Below are 18,706 nucleotides of genomic sequence, written 5' to 3' on the forward strand. Positions count from 1 at the left end.
TCTCACTCAGTTGGTTTATGTTACAAGCTCTGGTGTCATTTTCTATAATACTGATTTGTTTAGAGCAATAATTTTGTTTCTGAGTAATATTGTCACTACTATAGTGTGAAATGTGATCATGTGTTACAAGGTTGGTACCCAGTATGGTGGTGCTGCAGTGCGGGGAAATGGGGGGGCTGGAGGGGTGGCTCTCTTCTGACCTGGTGGGAGGTGATTGGACAATAGGGGTTACTGCTCATGTAAGAAAGTAATAACGATCCTTTCTCACGAGTGAACCCCACTTTGGCAGGTTACCCTAATAGCAGCATTTGTTATAGGCAAGTGTGACATCTCCCCCCACTTGCAAGACAAAAGTCCACTTTGCTCTGCTTTCCTGTCATATTATGAGGCAGCTAGACCCCAGCACCATGCTGCTGTTTGGATAGTACAGCCACCAGAATTGTGAGCCAAACAAATCTCTCTCTCTCTCTCTCTCTCATAAATAGTCAGCCTCACGTTTTTTGTTATAAACCACATGACAGATTGAGACAATGACCAACGTTGAGTTGGCACTTGTGTGCTAGGCCCTGTGAAAAGACCTTTCACTGGTGTTATCTCTGTTGACTATAAAGCACAAAACACCTTGAACCTGACAATCCTCACTTCCCAAGGTACATGAATAAGTAAGTAACTTGCCAAGATCTTATCACCCATGTATAAAGAAGTCAGTATATGAACGGTTCTTTTTGATTCTAAAACACCGAAGCACTATACTTACTAGCATGATACAGTCTGTCTCTTGGATTGGCTCCATACTGTTTGTAGCCAGTTAACAACTGTTCAATCTTCCCCTTTAGGTAATTTGTCCAAAATAAACAAGACATTGCTACACTCATCGAGCTGAAGTTTCACTGTGCTCTTTCACCCTTGGTGACTGACTGAACCACAGGAAAATTCTCTTGCAGTCTTCCTTGGTGACTGTATCTGGGTTCCCACACAGCATCCTATGCAGGCACTCACTGACCACTTTTCTTCTTATCCTGATGACAAATGGTCATTTAGATGGCTTTGCAATCTAGCCCCACTTCCCTTGGGGACTGTTGTATAAACACAAGACCACGCCACAGATCACATCTTTCATCCCCTCCCTTCCTCTCTATTCCTGAAATCGTTTGACTTTTGTGTATGCTCTAACCTCAGCCAACCTGCCCTTCCTGTTTCCATTTTCGTTGCTTACTTATTCGTGTCTGTAACCTCAGGGTGGATATAGACTTGCCTGGCTCTGAAACGGTCTTGAAAGATACAGTATCAAATGATCCAACCCCAAGTGTTGAAATATCAAGACATCAAAATTCTACAAGTAAAATTCCTGAAAAATGATTTAATAATTTTTAAATATATCTATTTGCATTTTAAATAGAGAGTTTGAGAAACATGGCAGAGGGATTCCACTGGTAAAGTACTTTCCATAAAAGCATGTGGTGGTATGAGTAAGAATGACCCACATAGGCTTATCTTTGAATATTTGTTCATCAGAGAGAGGCGATATTTAAAAAAAAATAGGAGGTGTGGCTTTGTTGCAGTAGGTGTGGCCTTGTTAGAGGAAGTGCGTCACAAGAGGAGGGGGAAGGGCTTTGAGGTTTCAAAATCCCAAGCCAGGCCCCATGCTGCTCTCTTCCTGTTGCCTGAGGATTTGGTGCGGAACTCTCTGCTACCTCTACAGCACCGTGTCTCCTGCATGCTGATGCGTCATGCCATGAAGATAATGGACTAAACCTCTGAAACTGTAAGCCAGTCCTAATTACATGTTTTCCTTTATAAGATTTGCCATGGTCATGGTGTCCCTTCACAAGACAAAGCATGAGGATCTGAGTAGGAACCCCCAGCATCCATATAATGTCATCTCCAAGCCGGTGGCTCCACATCCTCATCAGGTAGCTCGCTACTACCTGAAACTTCAGGTCCAGGAAATCCGACACTTTTCTGATCTCTTCAGCCACTGGCTCTCATAGCACATGCCCCATCCGGTGTTTTGAAGGAGAATGGCTCCCACAGGCTCTTATATTTAAATACTTGGTCACCAGTTAGTAGAACTACTTGGGAAGGATTTTAGGAGGTGTAGCCTTGCTGGAGGAATTGGAGGGAGTGTGTCACTGGGTGGGGAGTGGGGGCAGGTTCTGGAGTTACAAAAGACTTGTGCTGTCCCCAGTGTTCTCTCTTTTACCTTATAGATGTGGATCAGGATGTGAGCTCTTAGCTGCTCCTTTGCTCTGCCGCCATGAACTCTAACCATCTGAAACTCTAAGCCAAATTAAACACTTTCTTTTATCACAGCAATAGAAAGGTAACTAAAGAATCCCACATACAGACACATAAATAAGTCTTGTTGAGTGTAGTAGTGCACACGTTTAATCCCAATATTCAGGAGGTAGAGTTTGGCTAATCCCTGTAAAAATAATACTTTATAAGATACCTTATACAATAGAATAAGCAACACTAACATACATAGTTGTCAAGTGGGTCAAACCTGCATATGCAGTTGCCCAGGAGGTCAGACTTTGGAAAATTTATGTTTCATAGATACAGATGTACAAAAAAAAAAAAAGAACCTCTTCATTTAGTGAAGAAATTTCAATATTTTAAATTTAGACTTATTTTATGTGTATGAGTGTTTTGCCTGCATGTTGCCTGTGTAGCACATGGGCCCATGCTGCTCTCAGGGGTCAGTAGAAGGCTCCCCTGGAACTGGAGTGATTAATGGTTGTGAGCTAGCATGTGGGAACTAAACCCGGGTTCTCTGCAAGAGCAGCAAGTGCTCTTAACCACTGAGTCATATTTCCAGCCCCCAAGTTTCAGTGATTTTACAAATATGCATAGTGATCACATGGAAAATGAACATTATGGTCAAGCACATACAAAGCAACAGGGCTCTCTGGAAGTCTTCCCACATTTTATACCTCTGGTATTGAATGTGATGGAAAGATGAAATGATGGACCATAGCAAATTATAAAACAACAAAGCTGGCAATTTAAAATGATAGAAAACATAAAACTGAAAAGGTGGGGGGGGGGCTGCCCTTCCACATAAAGGCTAATCTGACATATAAAAAATAGATTATAGGTGACTGTACAGGTGAGTGGTGACCACATCTTGTGATCTAAACTGTTCTGAAATCGTGCTGCACAATGGACAGCTGCTATGCTGTCTAGTTTTACATCAGTTTGGCACAAGCTAGAATCATCAGAGAGGAGGGAGCCTCAACTGAGGAGATGCCTCCATAGGGTCAGCTATAGTCAGGCTTGTAGGACATCATCCCCAACCCCCAGCTGAGGACTGAACCCAGGATCTTAAACTTGTTAGGTAAAGGCTCTACCACTGAGCTAAATCCCCAACCCCTGGGCATTTTCTTAATTAGTGATCAATTTAGGAGAGCTTAGCCCATTGTGGGTGGTGCCATCCCTTATGGCCCTGAGGTCTGTAAGAAAGAAGACTGAGCAAGGCATGAGGAAGAAGCAAGCCAGTAGGCAGCACCCCTCCTTAACCTCTGCATCAGCTCCTGCCTCAAGGTTCCTGCCCTGTTTGAGTTCTTGTCCTGACTTCCTTCAGTGATGAACAATGATGTGGAAGCAAAAGCCGAATGAACCCTTTCCTCCACAACAAGCTTTTTGGTCATGACATTCCACACAATAGTAACCCCAACTAAGTCAGCTGTCTTAGAGGCACACTCTAAGGCACACACACAATGGTACCTTTTTGGTTTGATATTCTTCTGTGGCCTGGACACAGCATCCTCAGGGTTGCACAATGCTTTCAGTCTTCTGTGCTGGGTTGTGTGGGTGTGGCATTTGCAGACTCTATCCAGCTTGGACTCTCACACAGATCACAGGTTTGCAGAAGCACTTCTGGGGACCGAACAGCAGCATGGCTGCATGCTCTCTGATGCTCCATGTGTGTAATTACTTTTGAACAAGCCAGAAACTTCACTAAATTCTTGAGGCAAAAGAAGCTTTAATTCATTAAAGTCATCAGTGTCATCAAGCTAGAAGGAATGTTAGCACAAATGGTGCAGTTAGAGCACAGGCCTTCATCACTCCTGGGTTGTTTGACCAAGCATAGCTCCAGAATTTGGATTTGAAGCCCTCCTGTGCAGTTTTTATGGGTATTGGGGGTGGGAGGGAGGGCTTCAAGATATTAATACTCAGGATTTTGATCCTTTGTAATTTTCAGGATTTTAAACCTCAGGACTTTTATCTTTGGATATTTCAGGAATGTGGCATTTGGATTGTGTCTGAGGACAGTGATGGCCCCAGTGGTGCATGAATGAAGCCGGCCAGGCCTCATAACTTCAAATTTCTCCAGTCATTGCCACAAGGTCAAGGTGGCACACTGCTGATGACACCAAGGCCTTGAAAAGACTTGTGCCACCAGGCAACTTCCCTGTCCTGGAATTGCAGATACCTAGGATGAGTCAAACTGAAGGTACTGGTGGTGGTTCTACAACACACACACACACACACACACACACACACACACACACACACACACACACACAGAGAGAGAGAGAGAGAGAGAGAGAGAGAGAGAGAGAGGAGAGGAGAGACAGAGAGAGAGAGAGGAGAGACACAGAGAGAGGAGAGACAGAGAGAGAGGAGAGAGACAGAGGAGAGAGACAGAGGAGAGAGAAAGGAGAGAGAGAGGAGAGACAGAGAGAGAGGAGAGAGAGGAGATAGAGAGAGAGAGGAGAGAAAGGAAAGAGAGAGAGAGAGAGAGAGAGAGAGAGAGAGAGAGAGAGAGAGAGAGCCTGCTTGAGAGTGTTCTCTTAGAACACTGGATCCAAAAATGGAGAGATGCATACTCTTGACCATGTAAGTTAATGCCTAAATCAAACCATGCCTAAAGTTCTCTCCACCTCTGCTCAGGAAAGCCTTCAGCTGCATTCTGCAGGGCAGTAGAGAAAGAGCAAGAGGAGGCTTGTGTGTCTGTGCAGGAGGAAGATGAAAGAGCAAGACATTCCAAACCAGCACTATGCTGCCCTGAGGGGTTAGTCTAAGAATAGTTTTGTATTTGTTTGTGTATGGAATTTCAAACTACAGTTTTGTTCCTAAGAATATTGAAACCAACAATTCTTTGGACCTCACTGACCAAATGCTTGTGTTCTTCCAGAAGTTGAATCCTTCTCTCTTGGCTGTATTTACACCCCAGGCACACAATCATTGAATGCACTTCACACTCTTCTCCTCTCTGGTAGACATTCAAGGGGTGATAAATTGGGCATTTCTGAGTGTCAGTCAGTTCATGTGGTCAACAAACATCAGATTCAGTAAATATTTATTGAACACAAAGAAGTGCTGTGATCTATCTTATAACATTTAGGAAGTTGTCTGGTCCTGGAGGAGGAAGCTACTTATTTTTTTATTGGATATCATCATCACAAAGGTCATAGGGGAAGTTGTAGGCAGAATCAGAAACTCGATCTCTAACAAACACAGCTTTCTCCTAAAGAGCCCAAGTTAAAACAGAGACTAGATTTGAAATGTATTTGAAAATTAGTCAACTTTCCCACAATTCTGTCTTCTACCCATAACATGTTAAATGTTCTACCTTCCAGTGCCATATGTGTGTTACAATTGTTGTTGTTGTTGTTTTTCCCCCGAGACAGGGTTTCTCTGTGGCTTTGGTAGCTGTCCTCGAACTAGCTCTTGTAGACCAGGCTGACCTCAAACTCACAGAGATCCGCCTGCCTCTCATATGCCTGTTATGATTAATGAGTTGTTAGGCACACTAGCACCAAGTTAACTCTGAACATTTCCTTCTCCTTCAATAAAGAAATATCCAGGTCCAATCAGCCATGATACTTTCACATAAAAGAGGCCTCTGTGCTGCTTTAACCCCTCCCAGTGCACATAGAGAATAGAACTGGAGACAGAACCCAGATTTTCAGGTATGCTAAGCCTGAGCTAACTGCTCAGCCCCAAGCACTGATTTATATACATAGACACTCTTCCCTGTAAAACACATGATGCTTCAAATCATAATATGTAGTCATTTCATTATTGATGGGGCAGAAGAGAGCAAAGGTCAATTACTGTGAATTCTAGGATGCAGAGGAAAGATGAAGGGGAGAGGTAGAGAGACAAATGCTAACATTTCCTCATTCATCTGAGTACAGTTGTCATTCACCAAGTCAACAAGTATACATACCAGACACTGTTCCAGAGGCTAGAGGTCCAGTGTGAGCAACATGGCCCAATTGTGGGAGAGGGCCCGAGAACTGATAGTTCCATTCTCCCCCTCCTGCCCTCCTGCCCTGCTGCCCTTTGTGGCACTTAGCCTTGGTGTAATAGTTCATAGCAGGGCACAGAAAATTATGTTTTGGAGCAGCTAAGCTGTGGGTGACTTTACATTTTGGAAGAGGCCCTTTGTAGCCTGAAAACCTGGAATGTTTTCCATTTGACTCTTCATAGAACATATGCAGACTTCTGGTCCAGAGATCTACGCCATTCCCCAGAGCCAGAATGAACAGTTAAATACTCTAGCTGTTAGAGCCTTTTCTCCTATTAATCTTTTGCTATTTGTGTGAAGCAAAATTATTATATCCTACAATGTGACCGAGACCAGGTAGATAGGCTGTTTATATTAATTTCCTTGAATAATGATTTCAGCTATTTTTTAAGCCTTTGATTATTTGTTACTTTGTTTTCCTAGCCTATAACCTCTACATATTGCTGCTACTCTCCAGTCAGAATTTTTTCCATTTCTCTTTTTTTCTGAAACCTAAGTGGGCATCAGGAAAGTGACATTCATAAGTGACTCACCAGGGAAGAAGAGACGCACATTGGCTGCTGCTGCCTTTGATAACGACTATTTCTCATCTACATCCTGCTGTGTGTTCTGCTGTGTGTTCTTCATGGGGTCCACTTGTTGGAGTAAGAGGTCTAAAATTCGCCAGCCCTTCTCCCTGGGTAGAGCACTCTCTTGCCTCCTTACCTTCTTGATGGGGCAGACTTCTGCTTGCTCAGTAAGAATCTCTGGCCAGGGCAAACTTTTTTGGTGGTTTGGTGACTTCCACTCCTAAGATTAATTTTGAGCTGTGGAACTGAAGAATATTCCTTCTCCTATAGAGCTGTTCCAGGTAACACTGTCACCGCTATTCACTTTGAATTTGTGTATGTTGTCCTGGTGTCATTCTATGTGGGTGGAGAAGTCCCTACCCAGCCACAATCACATCCTCAAATTGGTCTAACTTCAGCTAAGAGTGGAGTGCCCTGGACCAGGCATCAGCTGGCTCTTCTAAAGATTCTTGTGAGACCTAGGCCACCTGCTCAGTTTCCCAGTGCCTACATCTCTACATCTATAACATAAAGACAATTCAAACTTTGATTTCAGCTTCTGGGAATAAAATTGAACTGTGTATGAACATTGATGTTCCCATGGCAACAGTCATGTCAGGTATCTAGTATGCCACTGGAACAATACATTATTTGTAATAAGTACTTGTAGAGTCTCCTGACACAGAAGAAAAGACTCTTACAGGAAACCTGGAGGGTTTACTTCTACATTAATTTGCATTCATTATCTCAGGAGACTTCATCATGCTTCTCCAAACTATCTGGTTCTCAATTTGCAGAATAAAATGAATTAGTACACCCTGGAGCCATTGAATCCACAAGCAATATGAATGCAGCTATGGTTAGAATAAAGAGAAAGAGACTGGCCTCCTGCTAACATCACAGGGGAGTCCCTGGGAATGGTTGATGAGGGTGGAAAGGGTTCCAACTCAGCCAACTGAAGGGAACAGAAATGTCAGGTCTACAAAACAACTTATTGAAATGTCATTATCATTATTATTTATGGAAAATGTAAGTCTACAAAAGGACAAAATAGTAATCAGGTCACTTACACATAGACAATATTAACATTTTGATATCAAGTCTTCCCATCTTTTTTTCTAGATACTCTATTCTAAAACTACATTCTCATTTTTGATCATTTTTACAAGTCATTTTATATTATAGAAAGTAACTTGCAGAGTGTGTCATCAGAAGGACATAGCAATTCGTGTAACTAATTCACAATTACTCAAAATTTAGATTGTGCCTTGAGTTTTCTGTTAATTAAAATCAATTCATTTATTGCCTTAAGGTCTGAAATTAATTTCACTGGAACTTTGTCATCCATCCATATCATCACTGGCAATGTGGCATTCTCTCCCTTAGAAAGATCTCTGTGGGTGAACTAGAGTGAATGCCCCAAACCTTGGCAAGAAATTCCCATATTCTCAGAAGGGAAGGCTTTTGTCTGGATTGTATTTTACCATTTTCTCTGGTCTCTTATATGAGACTTTTGCCTAAAATGTCATTCCCCTTTCCCAGATTTGTGGAAAATATGTTTTTTTTTTTTGCTTTTGAATTCTTCCTCTGACCAAGACACTGGTCTCTTCATTTTAATGCTTTACCTTCTCTTTTGATGAAGGTTTATTTCCTTAACCCAGCCAGTCAAACAATTTTTAGTACCAAAATCCCATTTGAAATTCAGAGGATGCCAGAGTTCGTGTTGGAGTTGTATCTGTTGCTATTTAATGAAACAGAATGAAAATAGAACAAAACTAACATTTTTTAGGATTTCATTTAATGTTATAATGTGATACCTACTAAATGGCAACAAAAACCTTACATTTATGTTTGCAAAGTAAGAGTCAGTTTAGTGAGAAGAAGGACATTGTTTTACATTTTAATAACTCCCTTTGATATCTGTTGTAAGGAAAAGCAGCTGGATTCATGCACTGACAATGTTGCCCTGAGGAACCGGGCTTCACACAGCTGTGTGGTAGAAGAGAGACCCTGGCAGCTGTCCTGAACAATCTCAGGGACACCCAGGGATTCTCTGTCCACAATTGAGAGCTGCAGCCCCAAACCTACTCCACTTGCTCAGCATCTTTTCATGTGACAGTTTTTGTTTTGTTTTTAATAAGAAATGAGAAGACAATGGTATTTCAACATTACATGAAAATGCTTCACTAACAAGCAGACATTTATACTTGGACAGAAAATGGGAAAACACTTCTTTTGGGATGTTTGGGAGTTAAGACGCTATCGGATGTGACACTGCCATTAAAGAGCATTGTTCTTCTCAGTAGCTACTTTCAATAGATATTTAGGTTTCATGCTTAAACACTGCGACTCAAAACTAGCAATTTTCTAAATGAAACAAAATTTTTCTTTGTTTGATTTTTGGCAAAACTCCATTTTGAATTTAAATTTTGGCTCAGTTTCAAAACAAGTTTAGTTTTTTTTTTTTTTTTTTTTTTTTTTTTTTTTTTTTTTGAGACCGGGTTTCTCTAAAGCTTTAGAGGCTATCCTGGAACTTGTTCAGTAGACCAGGCTGGCCTGGAACTCACAGAGATCTTCCTCCCTCTGCCTCCCTAGTGCTTGGATTAAAGGTGTGCACCACCACCACCCCACATGCTCTGTTCTTCTGAAATCCACTTCCTACTCAGGTAACTTGGCATCCTTTGGTCTGAAAAATGGACTTTCTCATGCTTTGTTGCTAAAAAATGTTGAATGTGTCTTGTTTTCACTTAATGAGGTCAGAAGTGGAACCAACCTCCATGTGAAGTCTTAAAGTAAGACTATCAAGTTTGAGGTAGTACATACAGCTCAGCGGATTCTCCATTTAGCATCAGATACAACATGAGATCTGAGGGTTGTTGTGTAGTTTCTTCCGCTATGGTGTGATTGCATGCACTGTGGTGAATGGACGAACCCCGGAGTGAATGCGCATTGTTTGATGTCGGCACAACACGTCAAGGACCTAGGTACCTCAGATCCACGGGAATGGCAAAGTGCCTTCCCTGATCTTTGTGTGGATGTTAGTGTGTGCAGAAAACAACCGCTGAAGCTTTCTCTTCCAGGGCAGCTACAGTCTTAGACGGCTCCCCAAACTGAGATAAGCTAAACCTGCTTCCTGCTCAGCCATATCTAGTAACCCCACCGTTTCCTGTTGGTAGCAGCCCTGTTCTCTGCCCTGGAGGGCCGCTGGTGCAGTAGGACATACCTGTTTTTTTCTGACCACCCTCAAGTTTCGAGTTGCACTTCCACATGGCATCTCATGGTGTTAGGGGGATTTTAAGCCTGGAGTTGGATTGTTATTGAATGTAATGATCCCTGGGGCTGAGAGGAGAAAACAAGAATGAATATGGAAACGCATTGGAAACTCTTTAAGTGGAATAGGAGTTATTACTGTTTTTAAGTACCCATTGCTTAACGGAGGTATTTCATTTAAACATTGACACAGCATATCTGAAGACAGTCATTTCATTTACTTCTAAAAGGTCAAGTGAAAGAACATGTTAGACCCTTCCCAGGTCATCCTATAATGAGTCTTTCTGTGTAGATCTGGACGCTGGCTAGAAAGATGGTTGTGGATGCCCACTCTTCCTGTCACATTGAAAGGTTCAATCTGCCACAGAGCTTGTTACCTCCTGCGTAACAAGGGGACTGCATTTGGCTACATTCTTAATGACTTTATTTTTCTAGTCTCTTATACTTTGATATCTCAAAGTAGATAATGAAAACTATAAATTATAAAATAAAAGAATGCTTTATGAGAATATATCAAATGCTTTGATGGGTATATCTGATATTTAGATAATTGTTTATCTATTTCTTTTCAATTGAAAGTAAGCAGAACCTTGACACTAAAATAATTGTTGAACTTAGAAACCAATTCTTGAGTGAAAACTCACCATCTTGTGTTTAATTAGACTTCAATTGCTCCATTTAAAAAGGTCATCTAATTTTGGAAAAGACAACTGATTCTAATTGTGACAAGCTAATCATTGCTGAATTTTATTAGGAAGAGCCAAGTGCTCTCTTCTCATGTGCTTAGTAACATTTATTCATACTTCACAACCATAACACTGACATGGGAGTACACACACACACACACACACACACACACACACACACACACACACACACGCACATCATCAAAACATAAGACAATCATCTTTTATGGATTAGGGTTTGCTTCCCATCTCATGCTTTATCAGTGTGGTCTTGCAGCCATTTTAGGCTCTGTGCTTCTTGTTTCTTTTGCTCCAGGAATGAGACAGGTCTATCAGAGGTCTTTCAGGTTGAATGAGAAAATGTCTCTGTACCACACCACACAGAGTCTCCAGAGATAGCAAAGGTTGTACATTAAAGTGACTTCATTTCTAGAGCACTGCATAACTGGCAGTTATGGGGACAGGGGGATGACAGAAATTCAGGTGGCACATGAAAGAACTCTGACTACCCTAGGGTGCAGGTGCATAGCTTGATTCCCATGGTGCTCCAGGACTGGGGAATAATGTATCTTTTATATTCTTCTAGGGTTCTCATGGACAAAAAGGGCCAGTTCTGGATTAAACTGAGAACTAGAAGCACACTCCAGACATCCTGTGAAACATGCCAACTTCACTTATATACAGTATTGGGAAAGCAACAAAAATGTTTCTGCTAAGGATCATAATCCAAAACATCCCACCTAGGCTGCCCTTCAAATGGAAAATGGGTTATTGTTTTTCACTCCTAGTGAAGTAGAAAGTCCAGTGATTTTGTTTGTTTGTTTTTTGAGACAGGGCTTCTCTTTAGCTTTGGATCCTGAACTGGAACTCCCTCTGTAGACCAGGCTGGCCTGGAATTCACAGAGATCCACCTGCTTCTGCCTCTGGAGTGCTGGTATTAAAGGCACAAGTCTCTGCTGCTGGGCTGGCCAGTGGTCTTTTAAAGAGTAACTATCACCTTTATTTTTGGGGTGTTTCTCATACTTCATTTGTAGTTCAGACATATGCTTCTTTGCAGTTGCTCCAAATATGATCGAACAAGCTTTGCAGTAAGAAAGCTGCCTAGGTTGTCACGTTCCCTTGGGTGCCACTGAATAAAGGGAGGCTGTATCTGAATTTAGAATTAGGTAGAGAAAGACAGAGACAGAGGTATGCTACCAAAGCTTCCGGTATTGGGACTGGTGCTGTAATTGCCCCTAGGATATGACTCATGGCAGCAGAATTCTAAGAGAAAGCTAAGTCACTTATGGGGACTTGCTGAAAATGACATTCATTCCATCTCTACATAGGCGGCCACACCAGTTCCTTTAAAGTGATAGTTGAAGGGCTCTTTGCTGTTCTGTTAATGATGAGGACTTTTCCAGGATTGACCAAGCCAGTCATTCCACATGGCTGGAGACAAAGCTGAGAGTAGCTAGCCACCAACTTTTTTCTTCTTCTTTGTCCACTTCTTTCCCCCAAAGTGGTTAACAAACAGAGAGTAAAGGGTGGATGCCTCCCCCTCCCCCTCCCCCTCCTCCTCCTCTGTCTTCATCTTGACAGGGTCTGGCTATGTACCTCTGTCTGTCTCCACACGCATGTTTTCCCTGCCTCAGCATTCCAAGTGCTGAGACTACAAGGTAGGTACCTGGCCCAGGATTGTCTCCATGAGGACACTAAGGAACAAACTGTAGTCATAGGATGGAGAACACCAGTGAGCCTGGTGGGGAGTTATCTGGGGTACCAAGGAGAATGTTACTGATTTCTCCAGCTGACTCTGCCTCTGAGGAAAACTGGTTCCTGTTGTTCCCAATGACCTTGTAGATGCCTCCCTCATAACCCCTTTGGAAGCTATACTTGCATGTCTGTGATGTGTGTCGCAATAAATGGCTGAGAGGAGGAGACATTACCCAATTTCCAGTCTGACTCTGTCTCAAAGGTTGGATCTATTATGACTTCCCAGGGCACAGAATGGCGTTTCCTCAAAGAAGTTCATTATGGATGGGGGCGGGGCATTATATCTGCAAGAAGGACTTGTTTCTGAGAAGGGTCTCTGTCTTTTCTTAGGAAGATGTTACAAAGAAAGCAGAACAAAACTTTATTATGTAAGTTGCAGTAGGAATAACAAAGTATATTGAGGAGGGAACTGCTTTTAGTCCATGTGTTTAGAAAATGTACAACTCTTGTAGTAACATTGCCTCTTAAATACTATGGACTTTCTGGCCTTAGTTTTGCATAAATTAACAGAGGAAGCACCCACTCCCTGTAATCCCCTATCTCCCTGAAAAAAATCACCAATTAGGGGCACCTGATCTCTCTAATAATATCATCCTACTGTGTAGATGACAGTCTGTGTATTTTAGGTTGAAAAATTCAAGGTACATTGTTTCTGAAGGAATATGACTTACAATAAGTGCCCTCAGGAGCATTTGAACAAAAATGTTTTGAAATGGAAAAAAAGGAAATAATCAGTTATGACTGGGGATGGAAACTATATTGACAGTAACAATAATAATAGTAGCTTTGTTTACTCCACTATTCACTTGGGCTCCAAATATACAACAGCACCTCACTGAGAGATGGAAATGTCCTGGTTTAAATGGGAGAGAATTGTGGGAGATGAAAGTTCTGTGGCAGCATTACTATGGATAGAATAACACCTCCTGTAAAGAACTTACTAGTGGTCATTTGCATAATGATTATGTTTCTCATAGTTCAAGAAAAATTCTAACTGGAACCCTTACATAGAAATGCTACCCTATTTTCTGAATAAATAGCAATAAGCTGCAGTAAAGGGCAGCTATGAGGATTGACATTGTCAGCATGTTCCTAGTGTTGATTATGCTGTTGAAATACATTTCATAAGCACTTTTGGAGGCAAATTTAGGCTTTTTGAAATACTGCACATTTTCAGTGATTTCTTGTGGGGAAAGTTCAAGAAAGCTTTATTACACCCTGATACATTCAGCTGAGTTCAGCACAGAAAATCTCTCCAGCTGGGAATGCCATGGTAGAGGAGAGAAACAAAGAAGAGGTTAAACAGATCTTTGTTCTCAAAGGCCCTTCCAACCTGGAGAGAGAGGGGGAGAGAGCAGAGGGAGAGGGGAAGTTGAGTAGGGGAATAGACTCTTTGTTTGTTTGGTTGGTTGGTTTTTGAAACAGGATCTCACTATGAAGCTCTGGCTGCCCTGGAACTCACAGAGATCCACCTGCCTCTGTCTCCTGAGTGCTGGGATTAAAGGCCACACACCTGGCTAGAAGATTCTTAACCAAAATGTTAGTGTTGTGATGGATTTACAGTGCTGGGTAGTCAAGGAGAGACTAGAACTTCCAAGTGTGAAGATTAGGGGAGCTAATTACACTGACAACAGCAATAATTTCAGGAGCAGCTGAGATTTCTAAGAATCTATTATAGTCTAGGTGCCTTTAAAATTGTTATTTTGTCTACTACTTGCTGTGGCCTGAATGTTTGTTTTGTCTCAGATTTACAGATTGAAACCTTCCTTCCCAATATGTTGATCTGAGGTGAATTTTTGGAAGGTGGGGAAGTTGTGAGGATGGAGCCCTCTAGAATGTGATTAGTGGGAACACGAGAGCTGGCCTGTCTCCATGGTGTGATGATAAAACAAGAAGGCAGATTTGGAGAACCAGACCTAAAGTCTCCAGGCACCTTGAATTTGAACTTTCAAGCCTCCAGAATCTAAGAACAAACTATTAACCTAAGATATAACATGGCTTAGAAAAGTTAACACAGGGAGGAAAAAGGTATACCCAAGATTTTGAGTTTGCATCAGAACAGACATAGTTATATGAAAACAACATAGTGGTTGGTGAAAGCAACCTTGGCACTTCCAGAGAGAGTGCCTTCCCAGTACTGGCTATTCATCTGTGACATTGGTGCAATTTTTATTGCTTTTATAGAATTTTCATATAATAAAGTCAGAAAAAAGTCCTTTGTTCAGAATAATTTTCTTTGAAAATGCTCATTTTAAATATAGTAATAATTCCAGAATGAATGTGGAAATTGGATGTTTTCCAAGTAAAATATCACCATGTAACAGTTTTTCATGGTCATTCAAAAGCCACAGGGTGGGAAGATGGGAGCCCTGAGCACAGCAGGTGCAAGATCCACGTGGAGACCCACTCCCCAGTCCCCTGGGGTTTGGACACACCGACCTGACCTAGTGATCCCAGCCAGCTGGGCCTTTTCCCATACAACTGGGAATAGGCTGGAATCTCATCCAACCATTCTCAGGGGCAAAGCAGCTCACACACACTTGCAGATCACACAAAGTGTTTGTGTTGGGTGACCTCCTTTCTGGAACCATGTACTTTAAGAAGAGTTCTTAGGATGAATATGCACCAAATATGCACCTATTGGAGAGTTTTGTTTTGTTTTGTTTTGTTTTGTTTTGTTTTTTGCTATGTTTCAAATGGCTACATTTTCTATGACGCACATTCTGTGTTAATTGCAAAAGCTATTACATAAAAAAATCTTATGAAGATATAAAGATTGCATAACCATTTATTTATGGTTTTCAAATCATCTACTTCTATTGAAAAGAATAAAAATTATATGAAATTGAAAGTCATTTGGGAAAATGCTATGTTTATAGTACACAGAGGCAATTAAAAATCTCACAACATTGTCATTTTGAAGAAGTTTAAAGAAAATATATTTTGGCTGGGTGTTGGTGGCGCACGTCTTTAATCCCAGCACTTGGGAGGCAGAGGCAGGTGAATCTCTGTGAGTTTGAGGCCAGCCTGGTCTACAGAGTGAGTTCAAAGGCAGCCTCCAAAGCTACAGAGAAACCCTGTCTCGAAAAACCAAAAGAAAAAAAAAAGAAAAGAAAAGAAAAGAAAGAAAAAGAAAACATATTCTGATCATATTCTAATTTTAGGATCTGATAGCAAGAAACACTTTTCTTTATTTTAGAAATTTATTTACTTAATGTGCACTGATGTTTTGCCTGTATATATTCTGTGTGAGATGTCAGATCCCCCGGAATTGGAGTTACAGATGGTTGTGAGCTGCCATATGTTTGCTGGGAATTGTACCCGGGTACTCTGGAAAAGCAGCCAGTGCTAGCAACTACTGAGCCATCTCTTCAGCTCGAGAAACACTTTTCAATGAATGAGATAATGTTCTAGAGATGTTAGTACACACTCAAAACAAAACAAAACAAAAAAACCCACCAAGACCACAGGCTATAATTTAAAGGTAATTCTCCTGTGACCATCATAATACCTAACTGTGATATTGGGTCAGGCTACGTACAATGTTTTAAAGTGTCGAAGTATAACAGCAACCGTTTTTTTTGGTTTTTGTTGGAACTTGTTGGCCACAAGTCATTGATGACTCAAGTTGCTATCTGAAGTCACAGGCACCAGGACATTTCCAAGATGGCTGCCATAGTTCAATGGATGATTAATGACTCTATTCTGGAACTGTGTTTTAAAATTTTAGTCTTTCCAATGGAGTTCAAGTTGTACCAGCCGTCTTATATTAGTCAGACCCTGGGAATTTTATTGTTATTTTGAACCAGATCTATTTTTGTTTAATTCTATGAGAACCACACATCCTTTGTATCTTTGCCAGGAAATTATTTTCCAATGACTATTGCTCAATCCTAAGTGCATTCTACATTTTTACACAGAGGGCTGTGGTAGTGGTGAGTTCAGTTAAAATTCTGTTTTACATGATATGATGTAGTTGGACTTTTATTTCTTTCTCTTTTATTGGTTTTTTGAGACAGGGTTTTTCTGTGTAGCTTTGTAGACCAGGCTGGCCTTGAACTCACAGAGATCTGCCTGTCTCTGCCTCCCAAGTGCTGGGATTAAAGGCATGTACCACCAACACCCGGCTTGTGATTTTTTTTAAAAAATAAACTCTAATATTCTGCCAGCTAAAAGTAAGTTAGGTCTTATTTATTTTTTCAGAGTGATACATTTTCTTTGAGGGATATGGAAAATTTTATTTATTTTTATAGATTTTATTTAAATTAAAAACAATCTTATTTTACGTATCAATCCCAGTTCCCTCTCCCTCCCATCTTCCTATGTCTCCCATGGCTTCCCCGTCCCATCACTCCATTCACTCCACAGGGAGGCTGAGGCCTTCCATGAGAGATTATCAAAATCTGTTAACCCATTTGGGGCAGGGCCTAGGCCCTCCCCCGTGTATCTAGGATAAGAGAGTATCCCTTCATGGGAAATGGGCTCCCAAAGTCCATCCTGGTTCCACTGCCAGAGGCTCCATAGACTGCCTAGTCCTAGCTGACATCCATGTTCAGGGGGCTTGGCTGGGTCCTGTGTTGGTTCCCCAGCTGTCAGACTGAGGTCCATGAGTTCCTACTTTCTTAGGTCAGCTGTTTTGGCAGGTTTTCCCAGCATGTCTTGACCCCTTTGTTGGTCACTCCTCCCTCTCTGAAACTGAATTCCAGGAGTTTGGCTCAGTGCTTGGCTGTGAATATATGCTTCTGTTTCCATCAGCTCCTGGATGAAGGCTCTAAGATGGCATTTAAGGTAGTCATCATTCTCATTATAGGGGAAGGGCATTTAAGGTAGCCTCTCCACTATTGCTTAGGTTCCTAGTTGGAGTCATCCTTGTGGATCTCTGTATAATTCCCTAGTGCCAGATTTCTCTTTAAACCTACAGTAGCTCCCTGTATCGATGTGTCTCTTTTCTTGCTCTCCTCTATTCCTCTCCCCACTCAATCTTCCTTATCCCTCATGTTCTCCTCCCCCCTCAGAGTGATAGATTTTAAATAAGAAAACTTCCATGTTTGTTTATTTTGCGTGTGTGTGTGTGTGTGTGTGTGTGTGTGTGTGTGTGTGTGTGTGTGTGTGTGTAGGTCATAGGACAGTTCTTGCCTTCTGCTATGTAGCTCCCAGGGATGGAACTCAGGTTGTCAAGCTTGGCAGGAAGAGTGTTCCCCTGCTTAGTCATCTTGCCAGCTCTATGTTTAAAAGGTCATGACCTGGGATTGGTACACACCTGTAAACTTAGCACCCAGAAGTCTGAGGCAGGAGGATCACAAGTTTGAGAACACCTTAGACTACATAGAGAGATCTAGTTTTAGCACAACTGCCCCCATCAACCAAAACAATGTGCATCTCCCAAAGTCAGTTATGTTTATGCACAGAGAAAATCTGTTAACACCACTTGGTCCTTTATACAACATAGAAACAAACAATACAACAGAAACAACAAAAGCCCAGACATGTTGACATGTAGCTCTTGAAGATGAGTCTGTTCTTAGAGGTGGTGAGACCTCTTGGTCTGCTGGGTGACTCTTGACCCCGAGAAAAGTGGAGAGAGCAGCAAAGCTTTGCTCAGGGACTGGGAGGAAACACCTTGTTACAAGAGAGAGCCTCTGGTTGTCTCAGGATCTCAGAGGGTGGGCCATGGATGCTGTATTACACTCAGTGGACTGCAGTGCAGTAGAGTCTTTAAAAAATGATGGATGGGGGTGGTTAGCAAAGCTTTTACCAAGGTAAATTTCAGAGCACTAAGAAACAAAACAAAACAAAAAAACAAAATGGAATATTTGTTCAAAAAAAGAAAATATAAAATAAGCCTTCTTGCAAAAAAAAAGTTAAAACAACACTAAAAAAAGTGTAGCTTGTTTTGTAAAATATAATTTTTCAAAATTATCTTTTGGAAAAAGATAATTAAGCCATAGTGGTTCAGGACTGTCATGAATAGTATGTCCAACCTTTTTGCAGCATGGTGTTGTCATTCTGAAAGTTCACTCTTAGGAATGAAATAGCAGTTGCAAAAACAAACAAACCAACCCTAGAAATAACCCCCCCACATATGAAGTCTCAAAATATTTTAATACGTTCATAATTTTGTATTGGATCTTGTGAAACCTTCAGCCCATAAGTTGGAGAGGCCCTCAGAAATCCTGCTTACATTC

General features: G+C 41.4%; 1 long non-coding RNA gene across 2 annotated transcripts in view; it reads left to right on the forward strand.

Annotated features, from left to right (window-relative positions):
* The first annotated feature begins 216 nt into the window (after positions 1 to 216).
* Positions 217 to 18,706, forward strand: part of LOC103161874 — a 68,780-nt gene continuing 50,290 nt past the window's right edge. Inside the window, exons 1-3 of one of the 2 annotated variants that reach the window (XR_003485610.2) lie at positions 217 to 1,765; positions 4,247 to 4,459; positions 11,353 to 14,736. This is a non-coding gene — a long non-coding RNA (uncharacterized LOC103161874). Of the gene's footprint in view, positions 1,766 to 4,246; positions 4,460 to 11,352; positions 14,737 to 18,706 lie in introns of those variants that run through there. The other variant, XR_003485611.2, reaches the window with a different exon arrangement.

This window comes from Cricetulus griseus, chromosome 5 (genome assembly GCF_003668045.3).
Source record: "Cricetulus griseus strain 17A/GY chromosome 5, alternate assembly CriGri-PICRH-1.0, whole genome shotgun sequence".
Lineage (NCBI taxonomy): Eukaryota > Metazoa > Chordata > Mammalia > Rodentia > Cricetidae > Cricetulus > Cricetulus griseus.